The 27,806-nt window shown below is 40.1% G+C and overlaps 1 protein-coding gene across 3 annotated transcripts in view; it reads left to right on the top strand.

Annotated features, from left to right (window-relative positions):
• IQGAP2 (IQ motif containing GTPase activating protein 2) overlaps positions 1–27,806 on the top strand; it is a 125,794-nt gene that overhangs the window by 34,595 nt on the left and 63,393 nt on the right. The gene's annotated exons all lie outside the window — the stretch shown is intronic.

Raw genomic sequence — 27,806 nt, 5'->3', positions numbered from 1 at the left:
AAATTAACTAGTGTGATGTCGGACAGGCTGAAGTGTGAGCTTGCAGGAGAGGAAATGGATGAAGAACAGAGGCAAACATGTTGTCTAATAGTGTGGGGGGAGTAGGGGATGCCCACACAGGGAGCAGAGGAACAGCTCCAGCAAACTCCACAAGCCTCTCCCAAGAGCCTGTCCCAACAAGGATCATAGTGAAATGGTGCAAGAAGCTGGAAAAGCAGTGAGGGAAGGAAGGTCTGGGGGCCTGAGGACTGATTTTTGAGGGACTGCCTCAGAAGATGAAAACAGATTGTTCCTTCCAGGCAGGGGGGCAATGAGGAGGAGTGCAAGTCTGTGCTGCTGAGGAGTGGGCAGAAAGGATTTGGTGTTCAGTGTGATGAGACTTGTCATCGTCCTGTACCTGGTCTGGTTGGAACTACAGTGAAAGGAATGGGTAAAGACTTTGGGGGAACATGGTGCACAGATAGGTGTCCTGGAGGATCATCAGGTGAAGCACACTTGCTCCATGGTGGGCTTCCTGTAGCTGCCAGCACTTAGTCTTAATGGAACCCTCTCTCAGTTTAACAGCTGGATTGGGAATATTTTATGCAATGCTATGAACAGTGATATTAGTCTTGATTTTTTTTTTTAACTCTTTGTGATTTTGGAAATTCTGAATTGGTACAGTTTATATATTGCTACTCTCTCAGAACAAGTGCTATTGAGTACTCACCTCTGTAGAGGTAAGGTCTTCATTCTGCTCCATCCAAATGTTGAGTTGTAAACTTTGTCTATTCTACTCATGCTGTAAATAATGCTTTGCATCCAATAGTGAACTGCTGAAGCACAATGTGTCCCTTATTTTTCAAAAGTAGCTTAGATGTGCATTAAGTATCAAAGCACTTATGCTGTGTACTTTTTAGGGCACCTAGCTACAGAGACTAGAAAATGGTCTGCCCATCATTGGCAGTGGGTTTCCATAGAACTGTAGAATCATAGAATGTCAGGGATTGGAAGGCACCCCAGAAAATCATCTAGTCCAAAACCCCTGCCAGAGCAGGAACACCTAGATGATGTTATACAGGAGGGCATCCAGGTGGGTTTTGAATGTCTCCAGAGAAGGAGATTCCACAACCTCCCTGGGCAGCCTGTTCCAGTGTCTGTCACCCTTAATGAGAAGAAGTTTCTTCTCATATGTAAGTGGAACCTCCTGTATTCCAGTTTGCATCCATTGCCCCTTGTCCTATGATTGGTTGTCACTGGCTCCATCCTCCTGACACTTACCCTTTACATATTTATAAAGATGAGTGAGGTCACCCCTCAGTCTTCTCTCCTCCAAGCTAAGGAGACCCAGCTCCCTCAGCCTTTCCTCATAAGGGAGATGCTCCACTCCCTTAATCATCTTCATGGCCCTGCACTGGACTCTCTCCAGCAGTTCCCTGTCCTTCTGGAACTGAGGGGCCCAGAACTGGACACAATATTCCAGGTGTGGTCTCACCAGGGCAGAGTAGAGAGGGAGGAGAACCTCTCTTGACCTACTAACCACCCACCTTCTAATACACCCCAGGATGCCATTGGCCTTCCTGCCCACAAGGGCACAGTACTGACTCCTGAGGCACTTCACTAGGCTTTCAAGCTTGCATCTCTTGGGGTGCATAAAACCTCTGATAGTCACTGACCCCTAGATTAAACAACTTCTGAACATGTCAGATTGAAAAGTTTCTACAACCAAGGCACCTGACAATCAAAAAGTAATTTACTATAGTAATTCTGATGTTTAAAAACAGTGTTAATATACTTAATGTGAATGTGTTTCCTGGCAGTGTTTTTTTGTTTTGAAGATGTGCATTATACTTATAGTCAAGTGTTGAATAGCCAAGACACTTGAAATGAACAAAACAAAACGTTTACCAGAATAGCACTTGAAAGACAGACTTGTGTGCTTGTAGGAGCATAATTGTAAAGCTGTCAAACCAATGAAGTAGACTAGAATGGAGAGAGAAGACAAAACCTAAGGAGTTATCAAAACTTGGGATGACTAACATTCTTGGGACGGAGTCTGCTTGGCCAGTATTTCGTACTATCCTGGTAACTCTCCTGTGACCTGTGAATTTTCTAAAAAGAAAACTCAGCCAGAGAAAGTCTCATGTGATATATTCCCTGTGTCAGCTGTTCAGGATCACTCACTGCCTCCTGCTTAACTTTGCATCTCCTCCTGACTTACTATTTGTCATCTCCGAGAAGTGAATGTGAAACTTATGTTACAATTCTTCTACTGTGGTTTTTGTCTTCTCTTATTTTGACTTTTCATGAGAGGAGAACTTGAAGCATTTGGTTTACTGTACATGTATCTTGTGCAAACTCAAACAATATTTCCTGTGTAAAACATAGAAAGTGTGTGTCTTTCTGATTATAGCAGTTATTCTTAACACTGAAAAGCAGAAATATAATCTGTGCAAGAATATTCAACATTTCTTTATGCTGTTCCTGATTATTTTTTTTTTATAAGAAATCATAGAACCCAAGAGCTCTGTTTATTACTTGCTAACTGATGCAGAGTTTTACTCCCCTGTAAGCACAGCATTGTCTGCTATATTCCTTCTTCAAAGGCTTTCCCTAGCTGCTGTCTTTCCTATCTGCCTGAAATTTATGTGCTTGATTTGGAGTAAGCTGGAAATCCTTGACTATTTGGGTAGCCTGAGCAATATTTAAAAAGTTGCTTGCTAGACACTGGCAGGCAAAAAAAATTACAATATTCTTAGGGAAGCTTTTAAGAAGCATGCCTTATCAGTGGGAAGGAAGGTAGCTGTGGGGTGAGATCTTGTATTTTTAAACAGATCTTGTTCTTAATCCTAGATGGTATCTAGCTAATGTGTTTCTGGGTTTGTTTTTTTTTTTTTTTTTTGGAAGGGAGAAGCAGCAAAACTCAAACTTCCTCAATTTTTATAACTCCTGTTCTACCTTCTCATCTTTAGATTAAGAGGTTTTCTTCTGCCTCCCTCCCATTTTTTCTTACAGCCAAACCCAGTTCTTCCTGCTGTTGCATCTTCCTCAGCCTTTGCATTTGGGGTGGTTAAGAGACTTGCTACCTCTATATAACTGGCACTTAGCTTCCACTCTTTATTGGTGTTCACTGCTTTGCCTAAAACAGGTTTGTATCTGTCTTTATCCTGAATGTCAGAAATAAAAGTGTACAGAATCAATATGATCCCCCTAGCTTTTGTAAAGACATTAAATGATTGCTAAAGCACTGTAGCAGTCTGCTTGCATGCTTAGAAAGTTGGTGATACTTTTAAGTTACATTACTTTCACATTTTAAGCTTTTTGTTCTAATGAGAAACAGTAACTATATGTTTTAAGAGATCTTAAATTCTAGGAAAGTTCATTCCCTCAGGTCAAAAGTCTTGTTTCCAGGGGATGGAGGTTTGCCAGTATGCTCTGCTTAAAAGGAATCATTGTGCAATATTTGTCCTTTGAAGCCATCCTACCCCATAAATGCGTGCTATCAATTCAATAATACTGTTTTTACATGAGAACAAGTATGGAAAACAGATCTGCCTTTGATTCTCACTTGATGTTCAGACTGGGGCTTAATAGGTGCAAAATTTGTCAAATCACCTAAACATTTAGTTTATTTATTAATAGGCATGTGTCTGCACCTTAGTGTATTCTGTTTGCACGAGGTTTCCTTTTCATGCAAATCATGCTTGCTATGGCCTAAGCCTCCCTGCCCTGAGTAGCTTTCCTCTTCTTTTGGAGCCAAACCCCAGCACCTGTGGTGCGACCTGGAAGAGGTTTTCTCCTCCCAGCTGCAACTTCTGGGTTCTGAGTAAGGGAGCTTCTTGATGGCTGACATTGTTTATCCCTGGAAAAGAAACTCAATTTGGCTTCAGTATAGCTGTTTGTTATTTTGTGCAGGACTGATACTATTGCTGTGGTGGTAGCATTGTATTCTGGCAAGGAAAACACTTGCTAAAGTGAAGGTGTATGCCATAGGTAGGCCTCCTTACAATAGAAATGCACTCTAGGTTCATTTCTGTTTGCTCAGTTCCTGTTTTCCCAATTCCTGCTGCAGGCAGCCTTGTCAAGGAGGGATAAGAGATCTGTTGCTAGCTACCTGGAATTTATTTCTAGCTAGTAACTCATCCCAAAATGGAAAACCAGAGTCAAATTACATCTGCTCTTTGCTCATTGTTGCTCCACTGCTTTTTCGAATCTGTCCTGTGGATTATTAATCTGTGCCATACATTTTGGCCCTACTGTGGAGAGCAGAAGGGAAGTTTTATTGATGCCTGATTTTTTTTTTTTTCCAATTGCTGCACTTGAAGGTAGAAACACCAGATACTTTTGGTTCAGCTGCTGCTGTCCTCTGATCCTCAAACACTGATTTGATGGTAGCCAGATGTTAGTCATTGTCTTAATGCTTGGAACTTGTGGGACGGAAATTAACAATGATTGCCTTTTATCTTTGAATTTGGAAGCTATTGCAATTCACTTGGTATGTCAGTTTAGCATTTGGTGTAGGAATGGTGAGTGGTGCACTATAGTTAGTGCTGGGCAGTAAAGAAAAATAGTGCTGACTGGCTTTCATTTCATCTAGAGATCAAATTGACATTCAATATTTCTAGATTGAGGTCCCATCTGATTCTCCCCATCAATGCACATGTGCTGAAGTCCACATACGTATATCTGACTTGCTGATAAGATACTGTCACAATTAAGTAGGAAGTAATTAAATGCCAATATTTGTGGCCTAGCTGTTCTTGCTCATTAGTGTTATCTCAAATAATGAAAGGAGATGTTTGGCTTCCATTTTACTGAGGAAGTCTCTAGTACAGTGTAGATCAGTACTAGAAATAACATTAGTGAGTCAAAGGCTAATTATAATATGTGGAGAAGCAATAATGAAACTTTATGAAAACAGCTTTCTGCTGGATATCAAGGTTGCTCCCTATATAATAACGGCTTGTTTTAGGTTATTGCTGCTTCCATCATAATACTTGTGGAGATCTGATGTATCGGAGCAACTGTAGTAGCTTATTCTGAATCAGAATGGGTTAGGCTTAGTTGCTTTACTTTGGTTGAGTAACTGCACTTGGTTAGAGACAGTTGCCAATCTCCTTTCTGTACAATTTACTGTGATTAAATTGATATATTAGAGAAGTCCTATGTATCAACAATACTGAGCAGATGAAAATTTATCATGAAGGACTGTTCTGGGGCTTTGAAAAGCAGCAGAAAAAACCCCACCCATATTTTCCTCTTCAATCTTAATGATTCCAAAACATCAGCTTTGGGTTCCTAAGAAAATAATTCTTGATGTTTTAAAATTATTTCCATCCAGGATGCAATTAAATGCCACTTAGTTACAAGAAGAACTGTTTAAACACAGGCTAAGAATAAAAAGAGCAATACATATGGTGTTTTCAGTGATAGTGCTGAACCATTTTATTGGAAAGCAGCTTTTGCAGGTCAGTGTGCTTGTCACTTGAAGTAGTTGTGACAATGACACACAACCTTTCTGTTCTTTTTCTAACTGCTAAAGGTGGATGAGTTACATAGCTGTGTCCAGGTGGCCAACTTCAGATGCTGCATATGTGGCAACAATTTTTTGTTAATAATCCAGACATGGCCCATAAAACCTGGCCTAAGAATATGGGCAAGAATGTAAACTTACCTTGTGCTGCACAACATCTTAGGTGGATCTGCCCATCTGTGCCTTGACAGTGGAGTAAAACATTTCCAGAAGACTGTCAGTATCACTGTCCTCAGACTCATGGCAATTTCTGGGTTTGTAGAGGAGATGGTAATAGGAAGAACAAGTTCTTAAATCAGGTGAAACAGCTGACTTGTGAATGTATTTCCTAATGAAACGTACTGACCTCTGCAACAAAGAGCAAGCATGTAAGTCTTTAAGATGTTGGGGTAATGACCTATAATTTGGTGACAGCCTTTGTTTCCTGCAGACCTGAAGAGTTCTCATTTGTTGTGCTAGCCAAAAGAATTGAGCAGCAGCTGAGGGGAGCAACTCAGCTTTCCAAAGGATAATTAGACTTGTCCCTCTTAGTCATTTGTACATTCCATGTAAACACACAAATGTCTAGACATGTTTATAAAAAAAAATATTGATTAAATTTCAGCCTGAAGTGCTTCTGTAAGTGCTGTTTCAATGCTTTTGGAAGCAACTCAGTAAGTTTGAGCCTTCAGTCCTTGGGAATGCTGCTTGTCTTGTGCACCATCTGCACACACCTGTGCATTCTCAGAGTTCAATTGCTGGAATAAATGACTGAGCTCTCTAACAGCTGTTTAAATAGTGTATAATACTGTCTGTGTGCAAAGAAACCTGAATATTGTACTTCAAATTTGGAGCTAATGAACTGAAGCTGGCTACAAACCTGCTGTATTTCTTCAGGCTTTGGTTATGCTTGCATCCACAAGTTGTCTATAGGTCTTACAAGCTGATCTTCTGAAGTAGTTCAGACAAATGACAAGTTTAAAAAAATCTCCTCTCAAGTTCTGAGAAATTGAGATTGAAAGGGTTTTGAGTCTAATTAGTTAATACATTTGCATGACTTTGAGCATGCTGGAGAGCAAAATAGAGAGCTCTGGGATCTGTTGTAACTGTGTAACTTGTTCCAGTTTATGTTCTCTGGGCATGATTCTGATATTCAAGCTGTTTTTCGTAATGAAATTTGAAATTAACACAAACATATCCCATTTAGAAGGCTGCCTTATAGACACAGGGCTGGAATTGTCTTAAACTGTTTGCTTTGAGTCTGCTGACAGTGTACCTGCTGTGTCCTAATGGCAGGAGTAAACCACATTGCATCAGACTCACTCTGTAAAGTGTGAATTTAACTTTCACCTTTGGATACTGTGAACCCAATTTATTTATTCATGATCACAAATCCTTCTCTGAGCATGACTTAAGAGAAATGTGAAATTAAGATTCTTGCCCACATAAGCAGGTGGGAACCTGGTCCCAAAAGTAACAATATTGGAAGTAGTCAGACAAAAAGTGCTTTTTGTAAGTATTTGTAGAACGCTTAACAAAGGAAGAAGCAAATCTGGCTAGTCAGGCAGTTAGACTTGGGTACTGGCCTTTGAGTGTGAAGATAAACAGTGCACAGAAAACTGTGCAACATTTTGTTCTGGTTGACAAAATGCAAAATGGTATTGTTGACTAGCTTTTCTAGATCTTCAGTTTTTAATCAGAAATAGTGTTTTCCTCTTGTGGTTTTAACTTGCATGTAGTTATGATAGACTTGACTGATTAGACAAGGTGGACATTGATTATTGCTCCTTCAGCTAACAAGCAACCTGTGGGGAAATCACTCTTTTTATTCATAGTCCCAGTCTGCCTAGTCAGAGTTGTACGCAGGTTCAGGAAGCACAGGAATTAGACAAAGCCTTTCCTCCACTGCTTTGAAAACCATATTCTCCTTTCATTTACCATCTCCACAGGTGCAGAGAAAATACATTTTTCTGCCTTTTTGAGACGTTATAAGGGCGACTTTGCTTTTAGCTTATCATGCAATTTTAGTGTGGTGGAGTGTAGCCATAGGCAGTGGTGTTCCATTTTTAGAAAAGCAGATAGAAAACTAACCCTGAATTTGTCTTGAAGCATTTTGCTTTGCATAGTTTTATCTAAAATACAAGAACCAGTAAGGTTTTCTGGCATTAAAATTATAAATGTTCAGAAATCCTCATTTACATTTTTTTGTTGAAATACAAACTATGTGTTGGTAAGCCTTTTCCAGCCCTGCATGAAAACATGGTTTGGTGGAATAAATTATTTTCTAATGTTCAGAAACAGAGCTTTAAAAGTATCTAAGTGCAGAACAGCTTAGGTCAGGGAGCTTTGCTAGTGACTATTTTTTAAAATGAATTTACTGCTGATGTACCATTCTATGAGTGTAGCAAAAACCAAGAGGTGGAACTGTGGTGGTTCTTGGTAGTTGAACGTGATACAAAACCCAAAACACAATGAAGGCTTCTGTGCTTTCAGTGACTAAATGTGAAGCGGTGCTAGTAGGCAGTGGGGGATGCTGGGCTGCTGATCCTATAGCAACCTGGCAGCTTTGCACTTCTGCAGGATGGTCCTGCAGTTGATGTGACATCTTAGCACATGTGAGTTTTCTCTTCTATATAGATTTAAAGGCACAGATGATGAAGCCCCTCCACTGTTTTTCTGTTGTCAGAAATACAGTTATAGTAGAGAGGAGAGGCATGATGTTTGAGTGAGTGGTGTAGACTGACTCAAGGTACGGTGGAGTGGGGACAGGGCAGAGCTGGCTTAGAAGTATTTTTTCTCTGTAACCTTCTTTTGCTAAGGAGTTCTTGGCTCATGGAGGGGATCTGGCACATGCGTCTGAATACTGATCTAGCACTGTCTGTTTGTGAGAAGTCATTGTGCTCTATGACTGGAGCCCAAAATACTTCAGGATGTTGTGCTTTCTGCTAGAGTTGAAAGAATATAGTGTAGCTTTGGCATCTTATTGAGTAGAGGGCAGAAAGGTGAAGAAGCAGATGACTTAAAAGGAAGTAGAACACTATACAATATTGTAACATGGAGAGGGCTTTCTCTAATGGTAATTGTGTTGGTTTGTAAGCTTCATGAAGAGCAGAACCACATGCAAAGTATGTAAGTTGGATACAAATTGCCAAAGTTGTTGTTAATTTTAAATGGTTGTTATTACTTTAGTGACCAGAGGTAGCAGCTTCCGGAAAAAGTCTGAGATTTTGGTGTCATGTGAAAGATGTACACATGCAGTAAATTTGGCCACATCATTTATCTCTTTTTCACTGTTATTTGGGAGGGGACAAATGGTGAAGAAGGGAGACACCAGCACAGCAAACCTGTATCTTGCTCCTGTATGCACCACTGCCTTCTATAAGAAGTGCTTATTCTTTCTTGGAGTAGCTTTCTCCTAAATTTCCCAAACTAAAGCAATTAATGAATCTGTCATTTATATAGCTTAGTATGTAAAGTGATGGTTTCAGCATACGGTTAGCCTTCTGGATTAATAAATACTTTAAATAAAACTCTGCACTTCTGCAAGATCAGATGCTTCCAGTATCTCTCAAAATGAGTTAGTGTCAGATCTTACTTAAGCTACAAAATAAAAACCAAAAAGGCAAATAACGTATGTTAATGTGTCACATACATCTGTATGTGGACTATGTTTCTAGTGTCTTTGTCAGTTGTGGAAAGGCATTTTAATCTTCTGTCGCCATAGTACCCTGGTTCCCAAACTGTGTCAGATTTTATTTCAAAGATTGGCTTTACAAACAAGATCCAATTAGAGACTAAAGAAGAAACATTCTTTTTGGGGTGGATAAGTGTCTGGATTCAGTGGAGAACTAGAAACACTTTTGTGATAATTAGCAATATTCCTCAAAACAGTCTGTAATGAGTATTTTTTTCCATGGTCTTTTGGGTCTCCTTCCATCTATTTCTCTGATTAATTGAAGGGCTGGAAAGGGAGAGTAGAGAAGGCTTGTTGTAGTCCCATGGCCCTGCTTCATGTGCAGGGTTAGAAGCTGCTGCATACAGCTCTGGAAACTCTTAGCTAGCAAATGCATGTAAAGTAGCTTGTAGTTCAATATGCGCTTGCATACCTACTATGCATTGACCATTAACAAACCAATATGTGCAAGCATATGATGGCTCCAAGTTTTGGGACTGTACAATTGAGTATCTGTTTGTTTTCTTCTCTAAGACTCTCCTTTTTGTTTAAGCCAATAGTGAGATTTTTAGCTGCTCTTCTGTACTGAGCGGCAACTGAACTTGCGTGGACCCCATGGTCCATGAGAACAATAGAAACCTTTGAATCGTGCATTCTTTCATGGTGTGGCTCTCCCCTCATTTTGGAAAGTGACTCACAGGCTAGGCCTGCCGTAGTGGCCAGAAAATGATGTAATTTGGATAATGTAATAGCCCACGTACAAACCAAAGGCTGTTCAGAAACTCGGCTGACAAGAACAAAAAGGAAATAACTGCATATCAGATTCATATCTCAATTTTTAAATCAGTGTAATTGTGTGTGTGCTTATTAAGCACAGAGGTAGTACAAAAGGCATAAAGAAAAGCAGCAGTGTTCCTTGAACTGTGTTTTCAGATGACTGCAGGGTGGGTAATCCTGTTCTCTTGCTGTCTGCCTTGTGCCAGCAGTAGTTCATGCAGCCAAGCGGTGTCTGTCCAGGGATTTGTTCTGGTCAAGCACTTACACATGTATCTTGTGTTGCATTTGTTCTCGGCAGCATCAGTTCCCTGGTCCCGCTTTCCCTACAGCCACAAGGTACTGGTGTGGCCAAAAAGTAGAATGAAAATGCAGGCAATAACAAGAAGGGAAGAGCGTGTTAACACATCCAGTAGCCATCTCTCTGTACCATAAAGCAACCTGGAAATGATGTCTTTAACCACTAGCGTGGCTTAACACAATTTCAGCTTAAAATGTCTCATGTAACGAAACAGGTCTTCATTGTTTCCCCTTTTCCACCCTGCCACATGGTCCAAAAAGTTGATGTTGACTGATGGTCCTTGTGCTGCTGGTGGGACCAAGGGAAGGGCTGTCTCTAGAGTAACTTGCCATCCTTGGTCCTTCTTTGCCACAGTGGCTTGAGGTGGTCTGTAACCCTGACATGCAGTGATGGGACTCCTGGCCAGTTCCTGGAATGAGCAGGTAAAGAGCTGTGAACCTGCCTCAGATGAGACCCTTATAAAATAACAAAGGCAGGATAGGCCAAGAGGTAAGATTTGGTGGGAGAATAAGCATTCTTATAAGCTCTATTTTTCCCCTCTTTTGTTCCTCTCCTGTCACTGGCAGATGTATCAACTTGAATTCTGCTGCTTTGGGAACGTATGTGAGGTTTCATTTGCTACTAACATCACACTTTCAGATGTCTGACCCTGGCCTGGAATTACAGTATGCAGTGTATCCCCAAGATAAATGAACTGTGCAGCATGTTTCTTATTACTTCATCTCTGTCCCTGTGTTCTGTATTAAAAACTAAATAGTGAATAAAAACTGGCATGTAAACTGACCCACCTGTATTAAGCACAGCACTAAGCAACGTGTCTACACGTTCAGTCTGTGCATTTCATTTCCCTGTGTGATATAGCACTGGCGCTGCCTATTAGGGTAGTGTACTTTTCTGCTCCTGCTGCTCCTGATTATTGCAACCAGAATACAAACAGATGTTCCTGGTCAGACCATTAAATATAGTGTTGAACTCAAATTCATTGTAATTCAAACTCCTTTCTGAAAGAGGTCTTTACTCTTCAACTGTCCCTAACCTAGATCACATCTTGGACCTGTAACTTAAAAGGAGTTAGAAACGGTCATTATTTCAGTGCCTTCTACTTCTGGAGAGTGATTTCCCATTTATGCAGTGATGTGACTAGTACCATCAGAAAAGATTACTCTTCCACCCATCTGTAACTAAAGAGCATTGAACAGCAGATATTGTTCATCCTGATGCAGATAATTGTCATTCAGAGGTCAGAAATGCATTGCTCAAGAGATGTCCACAATACAGTTTTAAATAACTGGTAAAAACCCCCCAAACCAGGCATTGGGAAAGCAAAGTACCAAAGTACGTGACACAATTTCTGCAAAATGGAAATGAGTTGCAATGTATTACTTTCCTTGGTTATTTATTTTAAGCTCTGACTCTGAGTTACATCGACATTACTTCAGTATTTCTAAATGCTTTTGAGTGTCAGTAAACACTCCATTTTCCCTTGATATGTATAGCCTCTTTTCTGAAACCTCTGGCAATGCAAACTCACATGTGTTGCACAGGGCTGAAACTATTCCAACACTGAGACTGAATCTTCACTGTGACAAGACTTGTGGATCCAAAACTGGGTAACTGCAGGGCTATTGGACACATTAATGCATGGGCTTGTAAATGTACATGCTACTAATGGAAGTTACTACAATAATATAAATTTGAGTCTTGGCAAAACAGCACTAAGCAGGAGTCGAATTCTGAAAAACAAACCAACAACAAAACACAAACAAACAAAACCTGACAAAACAAACCAAACTCTTCTAGCTTTCAGAGAAGATGCAACATAAAAGCAGTGGTGATTGCTAAGAAAAAAATAGTGTTAAGATTTCTCATGTGTCATGCAGGTATTTTGCTGTAGAAAATTAAGTCACTTTGTCAGAGGACCTAGGAGAGACTGAAAAGGGCTTCCTTACATCAAAGAACTACAGATTTTACAGGTTAGCCTTTTTTATTACATACAGTTCTGCTGTTTCACCTAAATAGCAGAAATGGATACGATACAGAGAATAATACAAAGGCAGAGCTGGACTTCTAGCCACTGTTGAATAGTGGTAATTGGCAATATGAAGACAGTTTTAGTTTTGCTCTCCATAATTTTCTAATAAAACTCAAAGTAAAGGCAGATGTGTGGTTACTGCTATATAGCAATTACTCTAATATATGGTGCTGTTCCTTAAGTAAGAGTTTCCCTCTAAATCTTTGTTTTCCTATAGTTTCCTTGACTCTATTTCTTGTTCCACACAGTTGGTGTTTCTCTCTCCAGTTGTTTTAAATACTTCAGCTTGAAATGTGGTGTGCTTGTCATGCAATGCTATGGTGGCATGAGAGTATTTTTTTCAAAGCAAGCCAGAATGGAGCAGAGAGGCAGTGTTTAGGTAAAGTAAACTGTGTGAAAGGAGTGTACTATAATTCAAGAATAACATATATATTTATAAATGTAGAATTAAGTTACTCAAGATTTTCTTAACAAGCTGCTCATATCTTAAAACTACATCTGTGACCAGAGTGGTGTTGAAAAGAACAACTTAACTTAAATGAAAGTTGTTTGTAAAAGAATCACTTGGCAGAGAAAAGAAACTTATTTCTGAGGAATAAATGCTTACACTCTTTCCCTGACCAGCCATCCTGAACACAAAGCACTTTTGTGCAGATACCTAGAAAAGAATAATTTCTAGCTCATTATCTGAGTGAGAGGGATATCTTTGAGTTAGGACATTATGCTGTGAGTATGCTGGGCACATTCTGCTGCTTTTCAGTAGAGCTAAAAGAATTCAAGACTATGTTCTTGCAGCAATCTGTTAATGGACAAAAGAACTAGTCTGGGATTTCTACCAATATCAGTTTTACTGTCTGTTTCAGTGCATAAACATAACTTAAACTTGTTGAATAACAACGTCATCTATAAGAGTATTAGTCGGAAAACAGTTGCTGTCAAATAATTCGGTTTCCAGTAGCTATCAAGTGAGTTCACTGAATTTACTACTTGCGTAGCACCTGTGTACATTGCATCCAGCTTATTTCCTGTTCCTGTTTGGCTCACTAGGTTGGATGTACGTTTTATCTTTTCATATGCTTCCCCCATCCCTCACTTTAAACTGTCACCTTGATATGCTTACAGACTGCCTGCTCTTCACAGCAGTGCCCAGCAGAGGTACAGTATGAGTGACAGATGTTGAGTCACTAGATGGGCAAAACTTGGATCTTGCTGAGCTCTTGAATGCCCTTTGCTCAACAACTTTGCTTGGCTATTATGCCCCATATACTTGTCTTGTATGTTTGCATCAAAGTTCCTGAAATGTCTATATGTGTATGTCTATAAACCTCCTTCCCATCTAGATACTGGATTTTCCAGTTACCTTAACAAATTTGATAGTGCTGTATTTGGTTTCTTCTTGCTTATTAGATACCATCACAAGAATGGAGTTTTTGACAGATCCATAATAGTTGAAATGTGTTGTGGTGTGTCTTGCATTTTCTTGTGTGTGTGTGTGTGTGTCTGTTTGTTGTTGGATTTTTTTGGTGTGGGTTTGTTTTTTTTTTTAAGTGAAGCTTTAAGGCTTTTAGCATGTTCCTATGTAGTTTCACTATGTTTGTATGTGTGGTGTTGAGACTTGGGACTACAAGGAAGAAGGACACATTGCAAGTATTTTCTGAACAGTTCTGAATTTCAAGGAACTGGACATTTGACACTGTGATAAACCTACAGTCCTCTGGCAAATATGTTGAATGTAGCTGAATGCTTAATTATAAGTTTGGATCCTGTTGCAAAGGTTTTGTTTAGTTAAGAACTTGATGTCATGGGAGATGGGGTCGCTTTGCCTTTGGGCAAGGTATGACTTAGCAACCAGATAGAGATCTACTTTTCCACTTTGGAGAAACTCCTCTTACTGTAGTGTGGTGGTGAAACAATTTGGAAACGTCTGTGTCCATGAATGTCACCTGCTTGTGAGCTGGTACAAGATGCAGCTGAAGTTTTAGTGGTTAACTCTGTTAGGAGGAAGCAAGAATGGCAACATTACTACACTCATTCCCTTCGTTTTATTTGAAGTAGAAGGAAGTCATGAGGGTCTGAGTGGTTTTGAAATCTAGTGAGAAAAAATTACTTGCATTTCTGCACAAGGAAACTCTGCATCTGTGGACATGAGATTTTAGCTGGGCTTTCCATTTCCATGCAGAAACATTTACACTCCTGAAATAAAGTCTTAGACTATAACACTCACGTTCAAAATCAAGAGCAACTGAGCTGTAAAGTTTCTCTGAATATACATAGTCGTTTTCCTGAGGAGGAAGAGGCAAATATGGAGATATTTTGATTATGTTGCATCTTCATATGGAAAGCTGAAGTAAAATATGCTGTTTAAGGAATTGGCTGGGTATCAAAGGAAGTGTGCAGAAGTTCTGCAAGACATAATTTTTAAAAACTTAGATGAAGGCAAATATCTAAGGATGAAGGCACTCTGTGTCAGAGTTAGAACTGTATATTCCCTAGTTTCAAGTTACATCTGTTACTGTAGTTGTGCATGTACTCTAAGAGTTCCTTTTGAGCTCTTCTCTTTTTCTTTGTAAGAATTTGAGTGATTTTTAGGTTCAGTATTTCAGCAAAATCTAGTGTGAAAATCTAGTGTAACTCTCCTCTGATGTTCAAGCACCTGTTTCAGTTTTCATGTCCAGACTTCTGGTAGCACGAGATGAGTTGACCTGACTGTATGGGTTTTGTGCATTCCTTATAGTTGGGTAAATCTTCCTTTCGCTGGGGTACTACTGTATCTTGTTCTTGACCTAGACTAAAGGACACAACTCCTACACACCCCCTTGCAGACCTCTGTCAACATTGTCTAACAGGCTTTCTTTTCCTCTCTGTAAATCTTGCTCTCCTTATGTCCAACCTGCTGATCTCTATCTGGCTTCTGGTGTGGTTGGCTCTTCCTGCCCATTTCTCTTGTTGACAGGAACTATGTGGCAAAGTGACAGTTACAATCCTCTTCCTCTCCCTCATGGCAGTTGCTTTCTCAGCACTGGTGGATAGCTAGCATCTCCACGCCATCCATCACCGCCTTGTCTGTCACCCCACAGGCAAATACATTATTTGTATTGTTTTTTAATGTTCTGGGCTAAACTTTCATTATGCTCCAGGAGAGATTACTGTGAAAGATAGTAGCATCTCTCTGGCCCTCTTTTACAGGAGGACTTGTGCTGTGCGTTGCAGTCAGGCTCTGCAAGCCACAACTACTGGTAGCTTGAAATATGCAAGCCCTCCTAAAACCATACAAAAATATGCCCTGCAAGTGACAGGAGGAATGCAGAATCCCTGGTTTTGTGGTTGTGTGGCTTCTGGCTGTAACTGCAACAGCATCTTTCTAGTCTCTGTGACTGGCACTGTGCAGGTACTGTACTCACTTGGGATAAAGTGCAGAGAAATGGGAAGATAAAAAGGAGCAAATTCCTCAGTCAAAATAGCAACCTAAGTCACTTAGGCCTTGGTGTAGGGCTGAGAGTTAACAAGCTGTGATGGTTTCCTGATTAACTTGGTTGAAGTGTCTAGGTCATTAATAGGCTTGGCAGCCAGGTAAATTGACTTAAGATGTCTTTTTTTGTTCAAGTTCATGGGTGTGCAGGATGGGTTTTTTCCTGTTTTAAATTGTTGGCTGAGTGTGGATCAGATAGTATGAATAAACTTTTTTTTAAGAAAATCAAGATTGTTCCTATAAAGCATTTTAATGTTTGTTCTCTCTTGTTCTATTCCTTTCCACTTATATTAACAGTTGTACTAAGTCTCCTTGGAGGAGTCTCAGTATAGAAGTGCTGTGTCATCTTTTTTTAATGTGAAATTGCATGGTAACTCGTTATGCCTTGTTAAGATAGAGTAATCTTTTTGTGGCAATAGTAGAGTGAGGTCTACCAGCCTAAAAATTAGTTTTCTAATGAAAGAGGGCTGATCAAAATGTTTGGGTGACAGACCTGTGCTTCACTTTGGTGATTTCAAAATAAAAATCACTGGCACTATTTCCATTGTCCAATACAGAAGTTTTTGTGTTAATTCATGTGCCTGAAAGCACTTGCAGATCTGGGGGAAGGTAATACAGAAACAGTTCCAAATAGGGCACCATGTTGGTTGAAGTGGTTTGTACCAGCTTTGTCTCCATTGAGCTTCCCTGCAATTTTTGTTTTTCAGAGAAATTACTTACATAAAATCAAAAAGCAAACCATTTTCTAGGGTTTGTGTACCTAAAGGCTTGCTAGAGGGTTAGAACAATTTGAGATCTCTTTGGAAACACAGATGTAGTGTGTAAGCTTCTTAACTAGTTTGAAATAGTCTCTAACACTTGTCAAGTTTTTTCTTCTGATTTCAAATATCTTCCATTTTTATTTCCTCCTCATGCATGAACAAGGAAACAGAGCACTTTGTTTTATGTTTGCTACTTCACATAAACCATTGATGTTTCCCATGAATAGTCTTTAACATCCAAAAGTGTTTTTGAGATTTTTCATGTCTATAGCATCTGCTGTCCTGCTTGGCAATCCTGCTTATTCCAAAACTTGTTTGAACAGGGCAGCTGGAAATATTACAGCATTTTGGCTGGGATTGTGCAGCTTCTGTGTGCATCAGTTTTGGCATAGGGATACCACTGGCAAGGAGTCACCTTGTCTTTGTTTTTCTGCTGGTGGTTGATGTGATGACACTGAATATCCATGGCTTGTCCTGAGTGGCAGCTGCAGTGGGAAGAGTGTTACAAGGCAGCAGAGACTCAGTCAGATGTGGTCAAGCAGCAGTTGTGTTACAAGGTGAGGTAGCAAGAGCACTTGGGCTGGGTGGAGGCCGTCAGTTAATGACAGGGATGCTGATATCTAGTATTCCCATTCCAATTGCTCGTCAAAAAAAAAAGGTTTTGAGTTAGAATAATTTTTTTCTGCACTGGTACTTTAAGTCACACAGTGGTGGGGTTTTTGGCTGACACTAGGTGCCATAATCCACACTTGGTACAGAATTGACCTGGTTGTTGCTGTTGAATCAAGTGGTGTCCCAGTAGCTCAATTTTTCCAGCACCTAATATCTTGTCTGATGACTGATGTGGTCTTTGAACAAGTATTTCTTGAACCTCTCTTGCTCTTTGGAGTAACCTGAATACTGGGGCATAGATGGTAGATTTTTATCACTTGGAGATTACTCAGATTGATGGCAATATTGGACTGTTTGTTCTTGGAGATGAGATTGTCTTGTGTGTGGAGATGTTGGGAATGGTGATCTCAAAACCCTTAAACTGAAGTGCTGTCACCAGACAGTACACTGGGTATTTGTTTTATGAGATACTGTTAATTACACTGTTAAATTTTTACCATACTGATAGGGAGATTTTTTTTCCTAGCCTGGTCTTCAGTCTACAGCTTTACTTTCACTCTGTCCTATTGCTACCTAAGTGCATTAATATAAGCTGTTCCAAGGGAAGATTTGAGAGCTTTGCAGCTAAATCAGCTTGTTCTAACACTTAGTTTCTCTGCTCCATTTTCTTAAAGGAATGGTTTTGCTCCTGACTCTTCAAATACTGTCTAGAAAGACATTCTTGAGATGCCTGTGACTATTTTGTGCAGTTTTTAGTCATGTCCTCAATAAAAATTCTAACTTGCACTGACAAAATTGTAGCCATGTATTCACCAAGACCTCATACCTACATACTATGTAGAAATTTGTATATCTGCCCTAGTGTAAATAGGTGTTAATTGGCTGCCTCAGATCTCTGTAGAAAACAATCTGTAGTTTTGAAATTGAGACAATGGTATGGTCTTACAGGATCCAAAGTTTTGTTCAGCAGTTTAGTTATTGTTCTGATAATAAAGGTCAGGCTGCAGAGCACTTGCAAATTTTTTTGGTGTTTTCTGTTATAGAAAGGCTGCTTATCTTCACCAGTACAAAGCAATACCATTAATATATTTTTTAATTACTTAATGAATTATTAAATGCTCTTACACTGCTGCTTACATTTTTATAATCTACTTCAAGCCTAATATATGTGCATATGCTCCTCAAAATTTTATAGATGTCATTGAGTAGGTAGTGGAGTACCATCTTTCCAGCCACTGAAAATGAAAATGGTAGAGACAAACAATGGAAGAAGAAAACAGAAAAAGATAACTGTAGGTACTGCTCATGGAGTTTGTCACTTAAATGCCTTAGTTTTAACTTTGTTCCTCTATTTCTTTTTGATATGGGGCAAAGTTTAAACTCTGCAAACTCCCTACTGTGGCTGTTTTGTAGTGTTTACATAATACTACATACTTTTAACAGTTTAGCCTTTCACAAGCTGGCTCTTTCAGTCTCTTCACTTATTTAACATTTTGTTCTCTCATCCATGGCTTTTAATTCTTAATTGGCTGCTGTCCTGCACCCCTCTTTAAGTGTCCCAGCTGCCTGTCTAGTAGCTGTACTATTTGTGTCCTTTTTATGGACTGTGTACCTGCACACTTGCGTAGTTGCTTTGACAAAAGTAACCTTTGTCACAAGTTTGAGTGTAGTGTATGAATACCCAAATCTGATCCAGTGGACTTGAAGTGGTCAAGGATTCAGAATACCACCATGCATCCTGCCATGCTTGAGTTTGGCTTCTTGCCTTGCCATAGGTTGCCTGTCTGGCCTTGACATGCTCTTCAGTCTACACCTCCTTGAGGGGTTTCTGCTGACCCAGCTGCATCTTCTGCCCAGTAAATATGCAGTTGTGCAGATAGAACTGTCTTTCTGTTGCTTGTCTTGAATTGTGGACTTGGCTTTACCACTAGCCCAACATACAAGCTTTTATGCTGAATCTACACTAGAGTTACTTCCATGGGTCACTCTTCTATCTTAGAAAACGTATTTCTTATAGATATGGTGATAATATTTATACCTATCATCTTGCTTGTAAAGAAAGGCATATCCCTCTGGACAGCCAAGGACTACTACTTGCAGGGAAGGCACTGTGTAGTGGTAACAGGCAAACACACAAAATGCCAGATCTCAGTGTAAAAATGGTGGTGTTTTGATGTTTCTTTAGCTGTCCTTCTGTGTGTGGTTAGCATGGCAGCTGCTAGAAACATCTTGTCTGGTAATGTACTGGAGTTTGGGAGAGGGTGGAAAAAAGATGCAGGTTCCATGACAGTCAGGCTGGTTAAGTTTTAGAAGTGACTTCATCAAAGTTGCTCTTGGATAGATCACTTTGTAGAGACTACAGCTGTGTTTTCTATGGATTTGAATAGTAATTACTGCCATGGTGGTTGTAGACTTTGGGTAAAGATTTACTGTAACTGTGACTTAAGATTAGTAGGGCTATTGCATGATGAGTATGTGAAGGTTATCTGGAAGACCTATTATTGGTTGGTTTACTGTAACATTTTTGTGGTTTGCCAAGGGCACGTATCTTCTGCTACTCTTCCACTCAAGTAGGTTGCTTGGGGAACTATTAGATTATGCCAGGCCAACATCCTTTAAGTTGGTAAATCTGAAATACCATATGTTTTCTTTGAGAGGGTGCCTTAAACTGCATTACTTTACTGCAGCTGTGGAAGACATAATCAAGCAAAAAAACCTGCAGTAGCATGTAGAAAGTATAATGTGCAAGTCTAAACTATGGTCTTGGACTCTGCAATCAGTGTTTTTCTAAAGCAAACACTGTGTTTGGGGGAGTAACTTATTTTGTAACACTTCTACAACAACAAATGCTGTACTGTATAAAAATGCTTTTACTGCTCTGTCTGCTTCTGTTTATCAAATCAATGCCTGTACAGACTGATGGAAAAACTAAGTTTGGATAAATTCTTATGCCAAATTCAGCTTTCCTCCATTTCAGATAAAAGCATTACTTGATTTGCAGGGTTGGAGAGAGACCCTTTGTGTTTGCATGTGGGACTTGCTACAGAGCTCATGTCTGCACTACCTGAAATTTCATTAGTGGTTTGAGTCTGTCATCTGTCTGAAATTATGCTTTCCAGGGGCCACTGAGCCACTACTGCCAGACTAACACAGGAAAGACTTGTGTTTCTGCTGCTGTGGTCTCTGCTGCATCTCAGAGAGAGGGCTGTTAAAACAGGTCTGGACTCTGCAGCTGGGTGTTGCATGTCAGTCTCAGTCTTGTTAACCTGGTTGCACACAGTTTGCAAGACTTTTAGGAGAAGGCTGATGTATTTCACCCTTTTTTCCCCCTCTTCATCCAAATGAAAAACCTTGTGTAAAAAGGGATACTTCAGCCCACAGCTTTCCCAGATACTTTTTCTCCCTGAGACATTTGAACACTGACTTAACATTGCCACCTTGTTTGCTCAGGTAGCCTGTTGGGTACTGTTCTTTCTGTCATGAAGAATTATGTGACGTTTACCTAGGGTGAAGTAGTCACTGTGGCTGTTCATCCTACACCAGCATGACAAGCTCCCTTCCTGGTATTGCTTTCTCTCCTGCCTCTTCAGCATTTGTCCCTAGCTCCTGACAGCTTAGAGCAGGGCCACAAGCAGGGGGATAAGATGAGGCATCCCTGTGACAATCAGCCTGGGCTTTGTCAGCACTGGCTCCTGCTCAGCATGTTGTCTCACAGACCAGTCCAGGAGTTTGTGGTTGATACTCAGTGTTAAATCTTAATGTCTCTGCAAACAAAGCAGACAACAAAACAAAGCCTATTCTGGTTGCAAAGACTGGGGGCTGTCATGAAACACAGACATGTGCTCCTGTTGCCTCATGGGGTGTTGTTGAAGAGTCTTTGTGGTTTGGGGTTTTTTTCTATTTTCTTTTTCCCCACCTTAGAAGTGCTGAGTAAACAGGACTTGGCTGCTGCCAGGTGCCCAGCAGCCTGTGACGACTGCAGGGCTCTGCTGCTGCTCCCAAGGCTCCACAGTGTGTTTCCTGAGCAGCACGTTGCCTTGTAGGCTCTAATAACTGATTAACCCACATAAGGGATGGCTGGGGGAAAAAAAAAAAAAAGATTAAAACAAGAAATAGTATCAGTGCTGCCATCTTGTGAACCATAATTCTATAACACCTTTAAGATTATTTTGCAAATACAGTAGTGTTGCCATGACAGCACAAATCTGGTGTGGAAAAATGTTGCCAACATGATTTATTACTGATCCTAGTCTGCTTTATGGGGTGCGCAAGTCATCACTGCTTCATGCAGGTGTGCATGACTCAACAGAATTCAGTAATGCACAGTGAGATTCATATTATTTTAATACATGTGCATGAAGAATCCATACATTAATGGTTCATAGTTTTAAGTGTAGCTCTTACTGAAAGTCAATATTCTCCCTGGTAGAACTGTAATCACAAATATATGTTGAGATGCTGCTAAATCCACTAGCTAGAGATGCAGAGATAGGCAACTTTGAACTTGAACTGACTCACAGGAGGGTAAAAAAAATTGAAGTACTACTAGTTAATAAACCTCTTGCGAAAGGATTTAGAATCATAGAATCATTAAATAGTTGGGGTTGGAAGGAACCTTCAAAGATCATCTAGTCCAATGCTCCCCTGCAATGAGCATCTTCAACTAGACCAGGTTGCTCAGAGCCCTATCCAGCTTGGCTTGGAATGCCTCCAGGGACAGGGCATCTACCACACCTCTGGGCAGCCTGTTCCAGTGTTTTACCAACCTCACTGTAAAAAGTTTCTTCCTCATGTCTATCCTGAATGTCCCCTCTTTTAGTTTAAAACCATTATCCCTTGTCCTATCCTAACAGGCTCTGCTATAAAGTCTGTCCTCATCTTTCTTATAGGCCCCTTTAAAGTACTTAAAAGCCAAAATGAGATCTCCCCAGAGCCTTCTCTTCTCCAGGCTGAATAAAACCAACTCTCTGTCTTTCCCTACAAGAGAGGTGTTCCAGTCCTCTGATCATTTTTGTGGCTTCCTCTGGGCCTGCTCCAACAGGTCCATGTCTTTACTGAACTTGAGAGCTGGATGCAGGATTTCAGGTAGGGCTGTACCAGCAAAGAATCACCTCCCTGCAGGCCAAGACACAGTTGCCTTTTGGGCTGCAAGTGTACATTGTTGGGTCATGTCCAGCTTTTTATTCACCAATTCTCCTAAGTCATTCCTTCATCTTCCAGCCTGTATTGCTACTGGGAATTCCCCTGACCCAGGTGCAGGACCTTGCACTTGGTCTTGTTGAACCTCATGGGGTTTGCATAGGCCCACTTCTCAAGCTTGTCTAGATCCTTCCAGATGGCATTCTGACCCTCAGGCATGTCAGCCATACCACTGATTTGATGCTCATTTCATGTGCTGAAGTAGCAAGATCTTGTATAGTCAAATGAGTCACAGTATCCTCCATAGTGTTATCTTCAAGTTAGTTCTTATATGTAACATAAAAGAAGTCATGCCTGAAATGACCTGCACCATGCTTGTCTTCCCCACACTGCTCCAGTGGCCCACATCACAAAGTTTTGACATATTTCAGACAAAGTATGTTTTTAGGATGGATAAAACTTGAGATTCAGTAGACACTGTTGCTGGAGTATCAATCTAGAGCATCAAATTTCGAAGATGATGCTTCCAGGGTGTCTGGCTTGAGGAGTAAGTTGGCAGCAGAGGGCTGTATCTATAACTTGAGCCAAGGCTCCTGACTGTAAGGAAGATTTGGGGTTCAATTGCACTAGTATATGAGAAAAAAAGGTCTGAAGAAAGTAGTTTTGTCAGCTGCCTGCTGTCACTGCTCTCCACAGCCTCCTAAGTGAAGCCTCCAAGCTTGTGGGGTTTTTTTATACAACTCGTACTTCTCACTGTGATGCTATTCAAATTGCATATATCTGTTTTTATTGAATGGCTAGAAGCTTTATATGCTTTTGCTTTGGAAACAGCATGTAGTTGTTTGTGCAACAACAGTTTTCTAAGGCTTCTGGTTTAGGAGATATGTCACGCTGAAGCCTGCAGTCTAATGAGGACAAATTCCAAAGTTAACACAGACTTTCCTTGTGAACAAATTAATGCTGCCATCACAACCACCCCTGCTCAGCCAAGCAATACACCTACCTTGGTTCTGCCACTCTCTCTCTCCTTTTTAAAACAATATTTATGGGACTGTTGGTGGAAAAAAATATTACATTAAATATTAAATATTGCATTAAAAAAATAAATGAAGAGTTAAGAGCTTAGATTTAACAAATCAAAAAGATTCAGAAACTAGAGAAACAATAATACAGAAGTCTGAATGATGAGTTGTCATGCTTCAGACTTGTGTATTTCTGACCAAATAAAGGTTTTGACTTAAAAATAATCTGATCACTTCAGACATTTAAAGTTAGAATCTAGCATTTTGATTTGGTACTGATTGTTACTCTTTCTCGTAACAAGATTCTTTTTCATCCTTTGTTTGGAATGAGATGGCCATGTTGTAGGTCAAAAGTCTTGTTTTACTTCCTCACAGTATGTGTGTGCTCAACTGGATTGAAAAGCTACAGTTGTGAGCCAGAAAGATAGTAAATTGCTAGTAACTTTTCTTCACCTTGCCTTTGCTATACCTTTTTAATGGCAGCATCCAGTGTTCTGAGTTTTGGCTCTGGAGTCCTGTCTTTGCATGTCCAAAGCTCTGCTTCCCAGGAGGTGAAAACCTGGTGCCCTTGGATCTGCAACTTGCAGCATAAATCTGAAAGGACAGGGCAGCACAAGTGTGAATTTTGTTGCGATATCTAGCCTGTGACAAATACAATGGTCTTTGGGTGGCTTTTACAATGTATTCTCTCTTTGAACACTGGCTCCAGCATTTCTAGTCCTTTGGCCAGCAGTGCATGCTTTGCTGACCACATGGACCGTCAATGACAACTTTATAACTGGCTAAGTTCACAGTGTAGCACTGGTGCTTCTAGTTCTCTTGACCTTTGCCCTGAATGAGATCCGGGATTTTTTTGCTTTTAAACCGCAAGTCTGAGCTCATTATACTGCTGCTGTTTTGCATGGTCAAACGTGGAAACTGGAATCTCCTGGTGAGCAGCATGCTGTTTACTGCTTGTGAGTCTGGCACAGAAGTCACTATTGTTATCTTGCCAGAAATTCACTGCTGAACCTCACTGCCTCAGATTGCCAAGAGTCAAAACAGAACTGAGCAAAGCAAAAGGAAACTGTACCTTCAGTTCTCACTCCTGACAGGCTTTCTATTATGTATTGGAGTTAGAGATTTATTTCCATTGGTCAGGCCTGGGTTTGAGTTTTCTACTAGGGGAAATTCTCCACTTCTGCACTGGCAAGAACTGCAGTATTATGAAAATAAAAGCAGTCTGTATTATGCATACTGGTGTATGATCCCAAGTATCTGTCTCCCTGAAAACATCTCTTTATGTATGTTGAAGACTTTATGCATGATAAGACTAAACCTTGCATGGCTGTTCAAATAGCAGTTGATGTTTGATGGTGCTACCCAGGACTTCAGGGATGTTGCATGTTTTGGTCCGCTCTCTGAGATTGCCTTTTGTCCCTCCACCATAAAGTAGCATTTGGGTTTAGCTGTAATGAGAGACCAAGTCAACCCTCCTGGTTCATCACTGGTAGTTTTTCAGGGCATACATCTGTCAGTAAGAGAAGGCTGTTAAAAACATGGTATTAGTTATGAGATTGCATTGTAGAAAAAGAAACTGCAGAAATACACGTGGACATTTGATAGCTATAATAGTATTATTCCACGAGATTCGTATTAAAGAAAAACATACTGTCTGACACTGAGTTACAGTTCCTTCATCTTGGATAGCCACTGTATTAACTAGTTTTTGTGGGGAACAGTTTCTGTAACAGACTTAAATCTGATGCTGCAGTACTGTGTGCTCAGGAAACCAGTGGGTGAGCCAAAGGCAACGCTGCTTTTTTAGCCTCAAAGAAAAATAAATTGCTCCAAAGGTACCTATAAATCCTTTTTGTCAGGTCGATATTCTCTGTTTCACTTAAAGAAGTAGAAGTAGAAAGATTTGTCTTTTTCAGTTCAGTCTACTCCTCCTGTCGGCACCATGTCATATAATAACTTTAATAAACTCACTGAACTGTGTCTTAAAAAGCAGAACCTCACAACCTGAAAGTAATGCTGCTTTTGGTTTAAAACTGTAATTCCCTTTTAACTGGGCCAGTGTAAAGGGAACAAAGCTATTGTAATTGTAAGCATTGGGAAGAAAAGTGCTACAAATATCTTAATATATACTACAAGAGAGAGTAAGAAAGTTGAGCAGCCGTATGCACAACTAAAACTTGCAGGGTTGTTCACATTTTGGCAGGCTTTTATGCAAATCCTGAGGTTTTTCCTTCCTCTGATTACACATGTGCAAAATAGAGAAAATCCTTTCACAGTAGACCTTGTTGTAGCTAAGTTCTGCAACTTCCAAATGTTGGTAAAATTTACCTTAATTGTAATACAGCTGTAGCTCTGTTCTGAGTCTTGGAGAATGCCTCCCAAAAGCTTTAAGTTACAGTTGCTCTATTGCAGACCTATGAGTTTTTCTAGAATGGATGCCACTTAAAGAATTTTAGGTACGAATGGAAAGAAACACTATGCATCTTTCAGGTCTCCTCTACTTCTTTCTACTTTTTCTTCTTTTCCACTAAATTACTGACATTCTACTTTTAAAAAAGAGGTGTTTGCTTGTATGTTTTCTGGACTTGTTGGATTGAGAATTGTTTCCTTTGTTACCCTTATTTGCTGGTTTCTTTTCTTCCTCATATGGTTTCCTGTTTATCCCTGGGTGTATTGCATTTACCCAGTAGATAAGGTAGCCCCCTTGTCCAGAACAGAGTAGTTCCAGATTAATCTTAAAGGCTCATCACAATGCTGGAGAAAAATCCACAATGGTTTTGCTGAGTGAATAATAAAAGGTTTGAAAGGTTGAGTAGCTTTCACCTTGGATCAGCATCTCATTTAGAGCTTGTGAAATGACTCAATTTTATATGGACTCTTTAATAAAACCAGACCCAACCCAATCAAATGCATTCATTCTGCTGCCTTTCATAAACAGCAGTGAGCTATAAATAGCAAGCTCTTTGTGTCACAAGAACAAGAATTTGAAGGTTATAAATTATAACCTAGATCTGCTCTGAAGGCTGCTGTTCTTTCCTAGTGTTGTGCCTAGGTGGCTATTAGCCCTTCCTTCTTAGCACTAAGTGATGCCTTGCTAAAACACATTCAACTGTAAGGATGTTAAATGTAACATCTGGGCTGGTTCTGACACATGGAGCTCTTTCTGTTGGTGAACCTTGGTGTTATGGTGAAAGAAAACCTGAAGAAGAGCTGCTTGTGATGGAAGGGCAAATAGCAGGGTTTTAGAGGGAGCTGGCTTTTAGAGGGAGCACCAGCTGGTTCTGGACCAGTCACCTGAGAATCAAGCCAGGGGAAAGTTGCTTCTAAGTAGCAAACTTTTGCACCAGAAGGAAGAAAAGCAATTTTGGGGGGCATGAGTGTGTATCTTCAAAGACAGTTCCAGTGTGATCTTTTTTGGTGCTCTGGACTGAAGAGGTCAGAAAAAATGCTTTCGTAAGAAAGCTGATGCTTAGGAGTGTAAAAGGCCCAATGCAACCTGGCAAATGCTTTTGTGTGGGCATATGGTTCATATCACTGGAAATGCTCCATTAGACAACAGGGTCAGTTTCAGCTTGTGGTGAGCTCCTGTGGCTCAGCAAGCTCCTCCTGCGATTCATGCAACTCTTTTCTAGAAGATAAATATTAGGAAATAAATTCTATAGAAAGAGCTAACTGGCTCAGGTAAAACCCACATTTGCTAGGAGTACGTATTCTTTATTTCTTTCTTGTCCCCTGTTTTGGAGAAGACAAATGTTGTGACACTTTGCCTTAGTGTGCGTATTTATTTAGTCTATAAAATGTCATTAATAAGAATGACTTTTGGGACCCTTGGCATGGACCCATAATGTGAATACACAATGCAGGACAGAGCAAGGAAACTTGCCAGAGTTATGATTCTCCTCACTGAAGCGGTTTTTATACTGCAAAACTACAGTTCTCCTAATTATACTTGCTTCATGCAACTTTGTGTGATACTGTCCCAGATTTATGGCTGGTGGTTTCCTGAAGAGCTATTTGGGTAGTCTGTGCTTCAGTGAAACAACTTTCATATGTCCTATAACAAATCCAAAAGTGTAATGGAGTAGGTCATTTGTCTTAAGTTTTAAAGTGAACTAAAATGATATCGTGAGCTTTTTTTCTTCTCTGTGGTGGGGGAAAAACTGGTTCCATTTCAATTTGGATTCCAGCTTTCTGGTTTCTGAAGTCACCCTTGTGGAGGTGATGTTAGATTTGTAATGCTGTCTTGTGCAGCATATAGCAATGCTGCCTTAGTGACAGTAAGTAAAGAGAACTAATGTCTTCAGCTTTGTTCTTTTCCATTTGTAGTGCTGTTAATGTCCTTCTAACAAGAGCAGAGATTACCTAAGGAAAAAATAATTGGGGAAAAAATTAACCAGATTTATAGTTCTTGTAACGTGTTTTAGCTGCTAGAACTAAGAATAATATCACAGGGCCAAAACATTTTAAACACCAATGTAAGGAACTTCTGGTCCAGTGATGAGGTTGCTAATGTTTTTCAGGAGTGCTTTGGT

This window comes from Nesoenas mayeri (genome assembly GCF_963082525.1).
Source record: "Nesoenas mayeri genome assembly, chromosome: Z".
Classification (NCBI taxonomy): domain Eukaryota; kingdom Metazoa; phylum Chordata; class Aves; order Columbiformes; family Columbidae; genus Nesoenas; species Nesoenas mayeri.
The sequence above is the reverse complement of the archived record's forward strand: the minus strand, read 5'-3'. Positions and strand labels throughout refer to the sequence as shown.